Genomic DNA, 11,807 nt, shown 5'->3' with positions numbered 1-11,807 from the left:
CCTAGGACTTGCCGATCAGAAGGTCGGTGGTTCGAATCCCCGGGACGGGGTGAGCTCCCGTTGCTCAGTCCCTGCTCCTGCCAACCTAGCAGATCGAAAGCACACAGTGCAAGTAGATAAATAGGTACCGCTCCAGCGGGAAGGTAAACGGCATTTCCGTGCGCTGCTCTGGTTCGCCAGAAGCAGCTTTGTCATGCTGGCCACATGACCTGGAAGCTGTACGCCGGTTCCCTCGGCCAATAAAGCGAGATGACCGCCGCAACCCCAGAGTCGGCCACGACTGGACCTAATGGTCAGGGGTCCCTTTACCTTTAACCCGCCCATCTGGCTGGGTTTCCCCAGCCACTCTGGGTGGCTTCCAACACAACACTAAAATACAATAACCTATTAAACATTAAAAGCTTCCCTAAACAGGGCTGCCTTCAGATGTCTTCTAAAAGTTTGGTAGTTATTTTTCTCTTTGACATCTGGTGGGAGGGCGTTCCACAGGGCAGGCGCCACTACCGAGAAGGCCCTCTGGACTGAGGCCGTTTAGGGCTTTAAAGGTCAGCACCAACACTTTGAATTGTGCTCGGAAACGTACTGGGAGCCAGTGTAAGTCTTTCAAAACCGGTGTTATATGGTCTCGGCAGCCGCTCCCAGTCACCATCTAGCTGCCGCATTCTGGATTAGTTGTAGTTTCCGGGTCACCTTCAAAGGTAGCCCCACATAGAGCGCATTGCAGTAGTCCAAGCGAGAGATAACCAGAGCATGCACCACTCTGGCGATACAGTCTGCGGGCAGGTAGGGTCTCAGCCTGTGTACCAGATGGAGCTGATAAACAACTGCCTTGGACACAGAATTGACCTGTGCCGCCACTGACAGCTGTGAGTCCAGACGTTGCATTGAAAAATTAGCAGAGAAGAGCTGTTTGGCCGAGTTGTGAGGGAAGGAGGTGTGATTTGGGGTGAGCTGTGGGTGGCTGCGGCGGCGGGAGGAAAGGGATAACAAAGGAGTGAGGGTTGGTGAGAGAACCAGTAGGGGTGGCAGCCCCTAGTAAAACACAATAAAAAGAAATCATTTAAGCTGCCTGTGACATTTCCTAGGGATGATCAAGCCAGTTAGCACACAAATAGTTTGATGTCAATTCGTGTTCAAATAATATAAGCCAAAATTATATATTAGTAAAAAAAAAGCTTACAAATGTTACGCTGGTAACTACAGAATCACCTAATATTGTGTTTATATGGGTTTGGTTGGGATCACGCATCATAAACATACATACTTTCCTTTGACTTCCTTACATAAATATTTGAATATTTTATCTTCGTAACACCAGCCAACATCCTGTTCTGATTCTCAAGTGAGATTGCTCTTTTCTCGGTTTCACCATGAAACAGGATAATGATGTTAAAATCCTCAACAACTGCCTCAGTTTTTAAAACAACGGAATTATAGGATCCATGTGTGTCCAAAAGCCAGTATTTATTATCAGTTTCTAAGAAGATTTGTGCATGATAAATGCTTGGTCAGCGCAAGAGACAGTTCTGATGAAGACTAAACAGACTTCATAAGAATAGTGGAATAGCACAGGCGCTCAAAACTCTTGCAGTGTGTTGTCTACAGAGTTGTTATGAAGGCAGCACAACAAAAATTCAGGCCTACCTCACTTGAAAACAGAGTAGCACAGAAACTGCTTAAAACTGCATCTGTATGACAGATGCACCCTGTGGCCAGCCATTTGCATGCAGCAGTTTAGCACACAAATTGGATGTCACCATACCAGAGGATTCTGTGGAGCCGCCATTTTGATTTGCCACAGCCTCAGGGGACATTGCAGCTGGCTACCTAGGGCAGTCTCCTTGAGGGAATTTCATACAGTACTGAAAAGCTAAGGCTATCCCTTCCACTGTGGTTTTTGTTGATGCACATGTTAGAGTCTGTCAGTAAATGTGTGGCCTGTGTAATACTATTTAGTGGTGTCTCTTTCTCTTCCTCCTAGGGCTGCCATATTTCAAGTAAAAGTTGTTGAGCTTTTTTTTAAGGAACACCCCACCCCCCAAATTGAGCCTTTTAAAGGAAAACCTGAAAGTGTTGAGCTATCTTTTACAAACCAACCAACCAACCAACCAACCAACCAACCAACCAACCAAGAAAAGCACAATTTTACGACTTGTCTAAGATCCAGGACAAACTGCTGCCTCTTGCAACCTCCCCCCCCATCAATTCTGCCTTTGAAATCCCAGTCAAGGAAAATCTGGACGTATGGCAGGCTTACTTCCTCCACTTTCTTCTTTAGCTGTATTGTAGGCGCCAATTTGTATGGGAGCCATAGTGGGCCTCACCGGGTCTCAGCCAGCCTCGCCAGGCCTACTCACAGCTATGGCAGGCCCCACCAGGCGCTCCCATGGCTACAATGGGCCCCACCAGGCACACATATAATTTACTTACTTATAATCTTGCATTAGGGACATGGGTGGTGCTGTGGGTTAAACCACAGAGCCTAGGACTTGCCGATCAGAAGGTCGGCGGTTCGAATCCCCGGGACGGGGTGAGCTCCCATTGCTCGGTCCCAGCTCCTGCCAACAGTTTGAAGGCACGTCAAAGTGCAAGTAGATAAATAGGTACCACTCCAGCGGGAAGGTAAACGGTGTTTCCGTGCGCTGCTCTGGTTCACCAGAAGCAGCTTAGTCATGCTGGCCACATGACCCGGAAGCTGTACGCCGGTTCCCTCGGCCAGTAAAGCGAGATGAGCGCCGCAACCCCAGAGTTGGCCACGACTGGACCTAATGGTCAGGGGTCCCTTTACCTTTACCTAATCTTGCATTGGTTCACAGCAAAGGCAGCAGTAAAAATTGAGCAGGCAAAATACAGTGGTACCTTGGGTTAAGAACTTAATTCGTTCTGGTGGTCCATTCTTAACCTGAAACTGTTCTTAACCTGAAGCACCACTTCAACTAATGGGGCCTCCCGCTGCCGCCGCGCGATTTCTGTTCTCATCCTGAAGCAAAGTTCTTAACCCAAGGTACTATTTCTGGGTTAGCGGAGTCTGTAATCTGAAGCGTCTGTAACCCGAGATACCACTGTACTTACATAGTATAACAAGCTTCAGGCATGCGCCTGGAGCAAGTGGAGGCATGTCTGCATCCATCTTTGGTCAAAGGAAGAGAGAGAGGAACAGGAAGCACTATATGCTCCTTCCTCTCTGGGAGAGGAGGGGAAGTGACATCACACAGAGCCCTCTCTACCAATTCTATTTCTGTGGTCTGAGCGTCAGCAATTTCAGCTCTGTGGTCGTAGCCCCTTCTCATGCTAACAAGCAATAATATGCATTTGTTAGTTTGGGCTGCTAATCCCTCACAGACTTGACCTTTGTTAATATTATAGCTTAATTGTATTTCAGAAACAGATAACATCCTACTTTATGATAGCAATACTTTTGCAATGCCGTGATATCCCTGCAGAGGAACTTTTATAGAATTGTCATAAATGTTGCCTAGGAACATAAATTACCTTGCGAGTAAGCCTCAATCTCAGTTTGCCAAGCAGCCAGAAGAATCATGCTTGCCGTGCATGTCACTGCTACCTTGTGAATTGAGTTGGAATGTGGCCTCTGCATGCATGGGGCGAATATGTCCGTTGATGCTGCCCTAAACAAGCACAATCGAGGCAAGCTATCTCTTTGATGAAAAACAAAACTTGGATTATTTTTACATATTTAAAACCTTCCACCACACTGATTGCCCGGAATAGCAGGAATGCAAAAAGAAACCCAGGCAAAGTTGTAGACCAGTGCCATTTGGGCTTTATATTAAGATTTCCTGCATATTCAAATAGAGAAGTAGTCTTCAGCTGTCTCATAACTGGGACCTGCCTTTAACTCAAACACGTATCTGTTTGTATGATGATAGTGCTGCTGTTGAAACCCACCTTAGAGCTGACTGTGAACCAGTTCTGGGTCCCAGCTCTCCAGCTGAAAACCAGTGATCTAGTGCTATCACTCATAGCATGGTCACAACAAGTGTTTAAGCATGCGCAGAGCAAGAACCAAGTGTGGTGAGCAAGCTAGAGCAGCCTTTCTCAACCTTGGGTTCCTAGATGTTGTTGGACTACAACTCCCATTATCCCTAGCCAGCAGACCCACTGGTCACGCACAAGGGCAAACTTTGGTATTATTTCAAAATATGGCGCCCTGTGTGGGGCCAAAATTTGGCATCCCCAAATAGATCTTCTCAATTATGGGTCTTCTACATTTTGCGCTTGCTCAGCTCAGCGCCATGTGCGGCAGAACCGGCCACGCTGCCCGAAATCCGGTGCTGTCAGGGATGATGCGAGTTGTAGCCCTAAACTTGTGGAGGGCACCTTGTTGGCAATCCCTGAATTAGAATCTTAGAAAGCTGATTATCAAATTCTCCGAGTGAAGGCTGTGCCATAAAATATCATCGAAAGTGTAACCGTATAGGGATATTTGTGCTTTGGAGAGTTACTAGAACCAACATGCATACAAACACAAAGGTGTTATCTGAAAAAATACAAGAAAATCCCTAAAAGCTAACAACCTTTCAAATCTCCATTGGGAAGGACCTTGCAGGACGTGATTCGTCAAGAAAGGTGTGACCGTAAGAAATTATCAGTTCATTTGACCTCAGGGGTGTGGAACTTATTTTACTGCTTTATAATTGCTTGTGTTTATGATTGCGTGGACATTGCCCATTCTTAATAGCTGCATAGCATGACCCTGGTCCGTTTCTTTCTGCTTGTTTCAGGCTTCCTTTATCAAATACAGTGGTGCCCCGCAAGACGAATGCCTCGCAAGACGAAAAACTCGCTAGACGAAAGGGTTTTCCATTTTTTTAGTCGTTCCGCAAGACGAATTTCCCTATGGGCTTGCGAGTTTGTTTCCTTTTTCTTAAAGCCTCTAAGCCGTTAATAGCCGCTAAGCCGCTAAGCCACTAATAGCCGTGCTTCGCAAGACGAAAAAACCGCAAGACGAAGAGACTCGCGGAACGGATTAATTTCGTCTTGCGAGGCACCACTGTATCAAAGAATTAAAGTTGAATCTAACTGAGGATATATGAGTATGCATTTCTAGAATCATTCCCATGTCTTCCTAAGATACTGCTTTGCCACAAATTTCAACTGAGAACAATGTGGTCAAAAAGCAACATCGCACCATCCTGCTTCCCATAATCATTCATGGCCAGTATGATGTCTATATATTTTAGCCTCTCCATCTCTCTCTCTTGCAAGTATTTGCTCTGAAAAGTACCCAAGTCCTCTGTGGGCATATATCAGCTATCTAATATGTAACAATAACTTTGTTGTGAGCCCCAGTGCTATATACATTTTTTTTTGGGGGGGGGGTTCCCAATTTATAAACTGGTATCCAATTACACACCTCCTTACTGGAGATCAAATATAATAAATTTATTCAATTAAATATGAAGTGCATACCTTCAGAAAGCATATAAATTACAGCTGCAACTTTATACATAATATTCATTGACATATCAACATTATGTGAGCATATTATTGCCCTGAACCACGGGGTACCTGGTGGCAAGTGCCACTGGAGTGCACAATCCCATAGTAGATGCTAGCATGCAGTCCGGCAGGCCAACAGGTCAGGAATCCAGTCGGGCCAGGATCCCTCCTCTGCAGCCAATTCAGGGGTCAGGACACCTAGAGGTCAGCCCTGAAGCGCTCCCTTGACCATCCAAGCCATGGTCTCACCAACGCGGAAAGTTGAGCAAACACAGCATCTCATCGCTGCTGCCCTTTTATACTTTGCATGCTGATTGCAGCATCTGGGCTTGATGAGGCAGGTGACCCTCACCTGCTCCAAGCCTACTCCAGCAGCGCAATCACACACTTCCTCCCAGAGCTAGCAAGTCCCACCTGACCACTGGTCTTGCTAGCTAGGGATGATGGGAGTTGTAGTCCAAAAACAGCTGGAAACCCAAGTTTGGGAAACCATGTCCTAGAGAGCCTGCCGTGGAGACAGGGCCCCTTCTACCTCTTGCGATGAGCCCTGCTGTTCTGGTTCCTGTGCACTGACACCCCTCACCTCGCCATCCTCTGTCATCCCATGGGTGCTTCCTACACCAACTTCTCCTTCCCCATCTCTGGCATGCCCTGGTGTGTCCCAGTCCTGGCTACACCCCTCATCAGAGTCCACTTCCTCCTCCCCGTTGTCCTGTAAGTTCATGACAATCACAGTGGTACCTTGGGTTAAGAACTTAATTCGTTCTGGGGGTCCAATCTTAACCTGAAACCTGAGGTACCACTTTAGCTAATGGGGCCTCCTTCTGCTGCCGCACCACTGCTGAACGATTTCTGTTCTCATCCTGAAGCAAAGTTCTTAACCCGAGGTACTATTTCTGGGTTAGTAGAGTCTGTAACCTGAAGCGTCTGTAACCCGAGGTACCACTGTATATTACAACAATGTTTTATTTCTTCGCATTAGTAACTTTTTTAAAAATCTGATAAATAAAAAGCTGTAATCTGTGTATGATTGTGGGATTTGGTGGACCTCCTAGAACCTGGGGTGTGGGTGTGTGTCTTTGTCCACTGCACCCCTAATATGGCAGTCCATGTGACCCAGGAATCCTGGTTCAAAGGCCCAAATCAGCCATTAACTCAATTCATGACAACTCTCATGTAATGCAATGGCAAAATTCCCACTGACTTATTTGGAAGTCCAAGAGAGCACTTAGAATGCCTTTGTTCTAGCCAAGATCCTACAAACAATGATCCAGATGAGTTCCTTATGCACACATAAATTCAGAATGTGATCACTGGAACTGGAGATGTAAGATGGGCCCAGAAATGCCTACTGTCATAGCTATTTGGTGGAGACAAATAGTACGTCTGCAAATATGAATTTATGAGGCAACTAACTCCTCTGCAGTATTTGCTCTCCTGTTGTTTTCCAAGAACTTTGTAACTGTGATTTTACAATTCTGCGATATTTCATTGTTTTATATGTAAGTGTTGTGTCCAAGGATTGAGGCAGAGGTAAATAATGAGGATTTTATTCTAAGAAAAGAAGCAGCAATCATAGCAAGACTAAACAAGTATGCTTAGGCCTAGCAATTCTCTGGTGTTACTTCCAATCTTTTTAATGAGCTGAATCTCTTCAGTTGGCTATTACACGCAGCTGTTTTTAAAAGGAGAATTAAAGGGGGAAATCCCGACTAAATTACCACCATAACCCAAGAGGGGGGGATATATATTTAAAAATTAAGCATAAATAAATCCCATCACAGATGTGGACACATTACTGGCATTGAGCCTGAGGGAAAGGAAAGCAGAGCTCTGGTGTTGTTTCAGGTCCTGCTTGCAAGCTTCACATTCACTGAAAAGTGCCTCAGATTGCTCCAATAGCCATTTACTCCAAGAGAGCGCTATAGATTCTGGTTGTACTGGGAATTCTGCGATGGAAGCCAGAGGGCAACAATGTGACACCCTTGGGCCAGAGAGGAACTGGCACTTCAGTCATGTCTGGTGGAAGTGTTTCTGGGGTTGACCCTGCACACAATTCTGTTTCTGATTCCGAATTTTTAACCTCATTTCCCAAAGAAGGGGATTCCAACCTCAGGGTTATGATATGTGCCCTGAGTCCTTTTAAGCACCTAGGAATGTCCTTGCTATAAAGCCTGGAGGGCATCATGGTCTTCAAGTCTAAATTCTCAACTTGGGTTGGCAGCAGTGAATAGTTCTGTGGCACCTAAAAGTCTAACAAATGTTATTCTTTCATAGGCTAGAGTGCAGCTCATTAGATGCATCCAGTGAAGTGCACTATAGTCCCTGAAAGCTGATATCTTAATAAAATGTGTTCTTCTTTCAGGTGCCACAACCCAAGACTCTTTGTTGTTGCTCTAGTAGGCTCACATAGTTACCCCTCTGGGAATTTTTGTAATTAGCCTTGCCAAGCTTACAGAAAGGTTATATAGTTCAGCAAGGAATATCACTCAAGTACATTTTGTATTAAACTATCTTTATTAACCACATAACAAATGTCCATTGAATTATGATGTAAATAATGTTGATTGCTATACTACTCCGTTGGCTTCACAATGTGAACTGGAATCTCTGCCAACTTAGGAGGAGGGATTCCTTCTTTGAAAATGCACCACCACAAAAGCTCTTTACATATGGAAACTGGGTATTATGTAGCATGCTTTGCACATATGTTTCCAACAAGTGATCCACCATTTGCTCTCATACAGACCTATGAGAAGGTTATAGCACACAATTGAATTCCCTCTGATTTCCATCTGGCAGCTCAGAGAACGTTTAGTCTTTTGACCTAGATCAGGCTGACTGCATGTGTTTTACCCAACATCACATGATGTGTTTTATATCAAAGCATCAGTTTGAACTGGCTTCCTTATTCAAGGCAAAATTGATGTATGTTTGCAAGGGCACGCCCATAACCATTTTAATTCTAACGCTGTCATGTGTATGAAGTTCAGGGATTTGAGCCAGGACAGGACAGCTGTCTCCCTCCTCGTGGCTTAAAGGAGGACCATTGCAGGCTTGCACAGTGGGTTACACTGACTTCCAGCTGAACATGTTCTGCTGCATCAACGGTGCCTGGTTTTTCACCGCTGAAATTCCTATCTAGGAGAATAATTGCTGGGTCCTAAATCAGGAATGGGAAACCAAATGCATCCCTTCCCAAGTGTCATGGACTGGCTGGATGCAGAAGAGTGGTGGGAGGCACCAGGTGGGGGAACCCCCAAGGGAATCCCCAGGGGAAGAAAGCTCAGAGCCAGGGGATTGGTGGTGGGGCGACAATGCATGGTCAGAGGGAAAAAACTGGGAGGAGGAAGTGTCTCAAGCTGAAGAGGCAACAGGGTTTAGTGAGCAGGAAGAGGCTGTGGCAGAGAGCAGTCCAGACTCAAATGCAGGAGAGGAGGGGAGCCAGGGGACAAAGGCGAGGCAGGCTGCAGAAGAAGCCAGGGAGTCTCCGCCTCCTGCTGCAACCAATTCCCTTCACCGCTGGTCTCCCAGAGAAATGAAGTGGGTGGAGCAACAAGAGACAGGATGACAGAGCCTTAGGGTGCTGGGAAAGGAACTAGGGCAGGAGCCTTAGAGAGCAGTGGGAAGGCGGGACCTTCAGTCCTCGCAATGGCCTCATTGGGGCAAGACCTACTGAGAAGGGTTGCTGTGATCACTAAGACTGAGCTGTTTTCTTTCTTTAAAGGAATAAGGTGCTTAGCCTGAAAAAGATGCCCCACCCCTGCCCTAGGTATTTTCTGTTTTTCACAGAAACACTGCACCAGTTCCTAGCATGACGGGTAGTTCGGCATAATCAAGCCAGTACCCCCTGCAAGTTACCGGACAGAATTTCAGCAACTTGTTTCTTTAAAAGCTTACTGGTTAAGCTGGTACATTTTCATGCATTGTTAAGTACTCAATGAAAGCAGAGAGAACTGGGAGCTGCTGTGGTTTATTTAGGCAACAGGGAGGTGTTCTTTCTGGTGAAGGAACAGATCGAGATTGGCGAAAGGGTGTGTTCACAGATGGCCAAGGGGGGAGTGAGTCATAGCAAGGAAAAGTTTGGCTTCTGATAAACATTCAGAAACAACGTCTTATGTCACAATATCGGCAGCATTGTGTGTGCTTAACAGTCAGTCAGACAAACAAACAAACAAACAAACAAACAAAAACAGAAAGACCCTTAGACACACAAAAACCTGGTTTGTACAGAAAGTGTATTGCGAACAGGGGGTTAAAGTCTACGTTCCACTTATGACAAATGTGTGTTTTTTGTTCCACTAATTTCCTCCTGTTGCATAACTTTATGAGAAGATAAATAAAGGATTTAAATGCCAAATACTTTGCTCAGTGTTATTGACCACTCTCATTTGTTTAGAGCTTTACACCACACCTCAGTCCTTAGCGACGTTCGCTTCTAGTTGTGTTGGAAATACAACTTCCTCCAAAGGAGGCCGGGGGCGGTGGCATCTGTCTGCTTTCAATATATTAACGAAGAGCTGAACACCAATTGATTCATTAAAATGGCTGAATACAAATTCATTCACAAGCATCACGCCTTACCTGCATTTGCACAGTCGCTGACAAACCCACCTGTAACGGCTTCAGAAGAGCTGGCTATGCAGCTTGTTATTTGGGTTAGATTGCAAGTGTGTAAGGATGTCCTATCCTTCGGAGCAGCTGTGGGCATCAACTTGAGCCTCAGCTCAAACTGAATCCTGTCTCCCTTTGGGCAATTGCACTAGGAATGGTGCCAGCGAGACGACTTCTTCTTCTTCTTCTTCTTCTTCTTCTTCTCCTCCTCCTCCTCCTCCTCCTCCTCCTCCTTCTCCTCCTCCTCGTATGCTGGCGGTTTTGCTTATATCAGAAGCTTCTTTCTTTGAAATAATTAGAACTAGTTATTTTCTAGGGATACTTCCTATTTAGAGTTTAATTTTCCAAAGGATGAAATGTAATAAATAGCCACCGTTCTCTTTCCACCCTTTAAATATGTAAAAAAATAAATAAATAAAAGAGAGGGGGTGAGAAGATAGGAGAATCCTTTAAGACAGCATTTACAACAAAGGACTGGATAGAATTTGCATTACTGCCCAAATTGGATTAACAGGATCGAAAAGGCATCTCTAGAGTCTCCAAGGATGGATATTTCTGACATTTTAAAATAATGAACTAAAATACTATGGGAGAGTGGGTATCACAGCTTATATTAAATGGTGCTTTTGTTTTCCTGCTGCAGAAAAAGGATTTTTTACCCCGACTTAAAAGGGAGAGAGCTAACAGAAGTAAATCCCACTGAATTCAATGATAAGTATGTATGGCATCATGGCACGGCACAACCTTCACTGGTGGGTGGCCCCTGGAAGGTTCCACAAAAGGAAATGTGGCCCTTAGGCTGAGAAAGGTTCCTCACTCCTGTTCTACATACAGGCTGGCTGGAGCCTTCATGAAGAATTACCAAGGCTGTGTATTGAGAAGCATGTTGAATTGAAACCTATGAGACACAGGGCTACAAAAAGCACGTCTGCTTCCTCCAAACACATCCAGTGCAATGCCAGAAAACATACGAGGATTTGTGCTATTGTCTCCAAGGCAGCATGTCTGGCATGGAGACTTTCCAACACACTAGCATACCTGTAACAGTTCTGTGGCGAGCTTTGACACAGCAAGAATTATTTGAAAGCAGCCACACTACAGCTGTAAAACAGAAAGTGGGTCTTCCTTTTTTAAAAAAAGTTAGGTCTCCAAATTTTAAATTGCAGGTGTCCAGTTAATATGTAGTTCACATAAAAGGTAAAAACAAAAGGTAAAGGACCCCTGGATGGTTAAGTCCAGTCAAAGACGACTATGGGCTTGCGGCACTCATCTCACTTTCAGGCTGAGGGAACTGGTGTTTATCCACAGACAGCTTTCCAGATCATGTGGCCAGCATGACTAAACTGCTTCTGGCACAATGGAACACCATGACAGAAACCAGAGCGCATGAAAACGCTGTTTACCTTCCCGCTGCAGCGGTACCTATTTATCTACTATCACTGGGGTGCTTTCGAACTGCTAGAATGGCAGGAGCAATGGGAGCTTACTCCATCGCGGGGATTCGAACTGCCCACTTTCTGATTGGCAAGCCCAAGAAGCTCAGTGGTTTAGACCACAGTGCAAGTAGAGTGCTCTACCAAATAAAATTTAAAGATTTTTTTTTTTTAATTCCCATCAAAATCTCAAAGCCACACAATTTCCTAACCTACAGATAACATATATCTTTCCATCTGAACTTAGAGAAACTCCTGGAGATATTTCTGTCAGTCTCCTATGGTCTGGCACCAGGA

The sequence above is a fragment of the Podarcis raffonei genome, chromosome 12, assembly GCF_027172205.1.
Source record: "Podarcis raffonei isolate rPodRaf1 chromosome 12, rPodRaf1.pri, whole genome shotgun sequence".
Taxonomy (NCBI): Eukaryota; Metazoa; Chordata; class Lepidosauria; order Squamata; family Lacertidae; genus Podarcis; species Podarcis raffonei.
This window is presented reverse-complemented; position numbering follows the sequence as displayed.